Genomic DNA, 5,526 nt, shown 5'->3' with positions numbered 1-5,526 from the left:
GAGTGCTACTCAGCCTCTGTTCTTAGAAGATTCTGCAGTTGCGGTGAGCAATTATTACAGTGCGCAAGGAAGGCACGTAAATATTCACCCACTCACCTAGCAGTGATGGACTTGCCAAGGGAGTACTCTTTCCAAAGGGGACTCTCATCCTTTTTATGGCATGACCTACACAGATGCCCTACCTGGGTGAGGACTCATGGGTTAAGTGTGAATCCGCATTCAGGTCCACCAATTTCAGGGTGCTGAGCGTTCAAGGTGGCCTGTGCAATTAAGCTTTGGGCTTCCTTGGGAAACTATTACAGAGGAGAAATAAGTTATGAGAGATCTGTAACTCGGACCCAAGTTAACTGCACTTGGAGTGCCTGAAGCATGATTTGAAGATCAGTAGCACCTTTCCTTCCAGGGGTGCACCAGGATGCTGTGCCCACCTCCCACATATCCCAGCCCTCCTCCCACTCAACTGCTTACAGCCCCAGCTGCAGGCAGGATGGCAGGGGTAAAACCTTGCCAGACCTTCTGGAAAGAGAGAGGGGTTGGGGACAAAGCGTCTTCCCAGAAGGGACGTGGGGGCACACAGCTGGCACAGGACCTCTGCCTTTGCTGGAGCAGCCTGGCTTTGGTCTGTGTGTTTGAGCTGTACAGCCCACGTGCAAGAAACACCATGTGCAAGGGATCGCTGCAAGAACAGCCGCTTGTCTAGCTCACCATCAGTCGTGGAGACTCGGCTGCAGGCTGGCTGAACTCTCCTGTGAGGAGGCTCTGTAGCTATCCAAGCTAAATTGCATTTTACAGCCCAAGAACTTTTCTGTTCCTAAATAAGTGTCAATTTACGGAAGATTCAAATCAGCTAACTCTTTACATGCTTGTTTTTCAGGCTTAAAAGATAGTATCGTTTATAAAGTAGGTGTCATAAAATAAATTAAAAAAAGAGGAATAAGGATAGCACAAACATTTCAGTAAAGATGCAGAAAACGTTGTTTTTAATAATGTCATCTAAATATTTCCTTGCCTCCTTGAACTGCGGCCTTCCTCCTCTTGGAAAAGGTAATATAAAAAATCTCTAATAATGTATTGTGAATGATACAGGGCCATCACCTGCCGTGGTTTCTCAGTACAGAGAGAATAACAGGGAGGGACCCTGTTATCATTGAGGTGCCTAGCACTAACAATGACCCACGTAGTGAATGTTCAGGGGATTGCTTACTGCTCAGGTAAGCAGCACTGAACTTCTTGCTTTTAAAGAAGGCTGAAAGACAGGATTTTTTCTCAAATGAATACACACAGATGGATTTCTGCTTTAAAAAAAATGTGTATTTTGGCAGAAAAATGAGTAAGAAGGTATATTATTTCTACCAAACCATGCATGAAATGTAAGCTTTCTGCTTTTTAACTATAATTTTCATTCCAAGCTAATTGGGAGAATCAAGATTACACATATCAATAACAGGTTTGCTGTTGTCTTCTTAGGTAAATAGAGGCTCTTTGAAATTTTTTGTTTGTTTGTTTAAAACAAAGAAACATTCACTACCTTATATATTATTTTCTGGTTTTTTTAAATAAAATAAATAATAGTGTTCAACAAATATTTCCATAAATAAATATTTGTTCTCAACAATACAACCCTTCCTTTCCACCATGTGACATTTTTTTTGCTTACAACCAAAAGCAAATGCAGCAGACTCACACACCTTTGATTTTTCATATCTAAACATTTCCTAAAAGGCAGTATTTGGAAACACTGCAACACAAATGCCACTTGTAGGCAGAGCTGAGGAACTCTGAATTCTTTACCTGATGTCAGTATTAAAAAGCTTCTATAGTTTTTGAATCTTAGCAGTTATTTTCCAAACTTACAAGAAATCATTTTAGATCCAAACTGCACTGAATGATCTTAAACTAAAGTAAGAACAGCTGAGACCTGTGATTTACTCAGCATCTTCATCTCTGACCACGTTCAAAGGGAACAAAGGGAATGCAGGTATCTCAGAAAATTCGAATTCCTAATGAAGAACAATGTTTCCTATTTAATTTGTCCTGAAAAAGCATGGACATAACTCAATACGTCCCTGTTAAATATTAGGTTTGTATTTCACAACGATTCATCTAATGGCAACTATACCCAGAGACCATTTTTCCCCCACCCACACCCTTCACCTGGTCAAACATGACCCAACTGCCTTGGGTTGGATGGGACAGAGCAGACTGAACCCAAAGGGCTTTCTGGTTCATGGGGAATTCCACTTGTTTCCAGCTGGCAGGGTCTCTGTGTGATCCACAAATGGAAAATTCCTCAGCCTCTCAGGAGCCAAGCATTTCAGGAAAGCTGCCTTTCAGAGCCCTGAAGCATAGCTTTGCCCAAATAATGTGGTCTGAGATGCCACCTCAATGCTCCCAGAACTGGTGGAGAGAGCCGAGCCACTTCGAGGTCACAGCCTGGGGCTCTCCCCATGGAGAACCACAAAGCTTCCCAGGGCCAGGCAGCATGTGAGCACACGTCTCTGGAGTCGCTTACTGGGGCAGGGGTTTTATCTTGGGCGCTTTGAAAATTTATCAAACACACGAAACGCTGCAGACAACTCTCCAGGTTGAAAGAATCAGCTCTGCGGGTGTGCCAGCAAACATGGAGAGAGCAGCTCTAGATAAGGGGTTAGACTGCTGCAGCAGTGTAAAGTACATCGTGTTTCTGAAACCAAGGTAATGAGACAAGGATTGAGGAAAGAAAAACCAATTACAGCTACAAATATTTCAATTACGTGCTGGGATATTTCAGAAAACTTTCTTGAATATTCCTTCCCTGACCTCAACTGCTGCACTGAATGTCTTCATTATATTTTAATAAAAGGACAAAACAGACACAATTCCAACCTCAGATTTGCTCTTTCATTGTATTATAAAAACAGTGCAAACTTGTGAAATACATTCCAAAATACTTTTTGCAAGGAACTTTTTATTTTTTTCACAGAACCACTCAATTTTCTTAAAGATATTGAATGGGAGGCAGGGATCTGAACTAAATGAAGACTGTTAATGAAAATTTACATCTCATCTGAAAAGACTTGGTCTAAGTTGATAAAATTGAAAAGAAGTTGTAGGTATCTTAGATGCTAATGAAAGCATTATGTTTTATATGGAAATCCCCCTAAATTTTTGTCTGTCAGCTCTGAAAACCAAGAGGAAAGTAATACCAAGCAAATTAAGCAATGGTGAGGCTGTGACACATGCAGCTGCATTTTTGGAAAGCACTTCCAGGTAAGAGCCAAAACCTTCTTTCCTGTCCTCGGAGGAGTCACTAGCTGTGTTAGGAAGAAAAGGGTAAAATCAATAGCATTTATTTATTTCCATGGTGCTGCATCTTCATAATTCTGTGTTCAAAAGAGCATCTTTCTCAGGAAGGCAGGGTCTGTATTCAGCTTATCCCTGAGGGAGCTACAGCAATGCTCTTCCCTCATATTTATGATTTTCTCACTGTGCTTTCCCCTTTCCCTCAGAAACCATTGGAGTCTCCTGCAGGGAAACATGTAATGTGTTGTTCATTATTGACGAGGAGGACACATCACGCAGCACAGATTGTGTGGCTGCTGTTGAAGTATGTAATTCCTGCTTGCCTTCCATTAAATTTTACAAGGCTGAAGAAAATATTTAGTAAAAACATCTCAGGGCAAACATTTTTTTTCTCATTTTGAAATGTCACAAACAGCTCAAAACTCAACCAAACTCTCTGAAATGGCTGCAGACTGGGCTTCTGGTATTGTGTGTGGCTTCATATTAAAACTCAAGGAAAGAGCCATTCTGCTGAAAATTTCAGTAAATGAGGAGCTTAGTCCAGTAAACCGCAATTAACGCCACAGCTACACAGCCAGCTAAGCGAGGGTTGTGACTCAGCTGTGCCATAACCCCACCACATCAGTTTTCAGGCTCATCGGGGTGTGGGGACACTCACGCCTGGAGAAGGGAGTTGACAGAGGGGGTGGTGGCCAGGGATGGTGGGGGACAGGCCAGGCTGCCCTTGGCAGCACACCAGCATGGTGGTGCGGCCACATCCTCACCTCATGGACCTGCGTGTGGAACCTCTTCCGGAGGGCAGCGCGCTCAAAGACAAAATCAGTTAAAGGCTTCCGAGCTCTGCCTTCAGCATCACAGCCCTTTTGCAGTCCCTGGAGACAGCAGGTCCCACTAGCATCCCTGGGCACCAGCAGATCCAGGGCTGAGTGGCTTGACACTGCACACATGAGTTTCTCTACATTCACAGACCAAGCCTAGCACAAAGTTTTATTAGTTTTCATTTTTCTTTTTCCGTGGTAAGGAAAGGGATCATCATCAAAGAGGATGAGGGCCATTAAAAACTCAATATTTTGCTACAGTGATAGGTTTATGGCCTCATTTTGCAGCAGCTTTCTTTATCAGGTGTGCAGCTTCATTGCCTGTCCTATAGTCCATGCACTTCAAGAGTTTATCTGCAGGACACTGTGCTCCTGTGTTTCCAGAATAGTTGGTACCTGGCACAGGAACTGCTCTGGAGTGAACATTACAGAAGACCTGATTCTCCAAACTGTCAGGCAGTTATGGCACTCTGTCTCCACAGTTTTCTGTGAAGATAGAAGGAAAAAACATGGATTGGAGATCAGACCTTGCATTGCTGATAGCTTTTACTAAATAACTAGTGTGTTTTACAAAGCACTCCTGCATGAAAAATAGCTGTGCTTCATTTTCTGTTAACTTCCCTTAGCCAAACACAACTAAAATTGTGTGGTACCCCTTAGGTGATGAAACATTCACTATCTCACACCTTGAAGACAGGAAAAGCAAAATAGTAATGCTTGGAAAATGCCCTGCTGTCTCCTCCACAACATGGCAAAAGCTCACACAATTGAAAACTGTAAACATGTTCCAACTCACATTTATTCACGTTACTGCTTTCACATTGATAATGGTGCAAGATACTGCTCATTTCAGATGGGGCCACCGACAGGCCCCAGTAAACTCTCGGTATCTTTTAAACCATGAATTAATACTGTACTCAGAACATTAATAAATACTTGAAAAGTCTGTAAATGACCTACACTGAACTTCTTTGTAAAAGTATTTACCTTATTTAAATGGATTTATTTTGGTGTCAAAATATATGATACCATGAACTGCTGGATGCAACTGTTCTGACAAATTTTGTGCACCTCATGTGGTCCTTGTCATTGCTGTAAGTCTGCACAATTTCAGGATTGAGCAGAAACTGATGAAGAACCTGCAGAGCCAAACTAGATTTGATCTTAAGGTGCTCACTTTGCTCTCACTGAAAACAGCAGGTCTTGAAGCAACACAGCACTTCCCAGGGAGCTCCTGCGGGCTGGTGCTCAATGATCTGCTGCTTCATCTGCTTCAGTCCAGGATGAAACGGATGTTTCCGAGTTCTCTGAGCACAACGAACTTCCTCACATGCACGTGTGCTTGCGTGTGTGTGCTACTCGCCATCCCTGTGAAAACCAAGCAGCCATACTAAGTTTGTGATGCGGCGGTCCTTGACTGCGCCCG

This window comes from Eurypyga helias, unplaced genomic scaffold (assembly GCF_000690775.1).
Source record: "Eurypyga helias isolate BGI_N326 unplaced genomic scaffold, ASM69077v1 scaffold17936, whole genome shotgun sequence".
NCBI classification, from domain to species: domain Eukaryota; kingdom Metazoa; phylum Chordata; class Aves; order Eurypygiformes; family Eurypygidae; genus Eurypyga; species Eurypyga helias.
Note: the sequence above shows the minus strand (reverse complement) of the source record.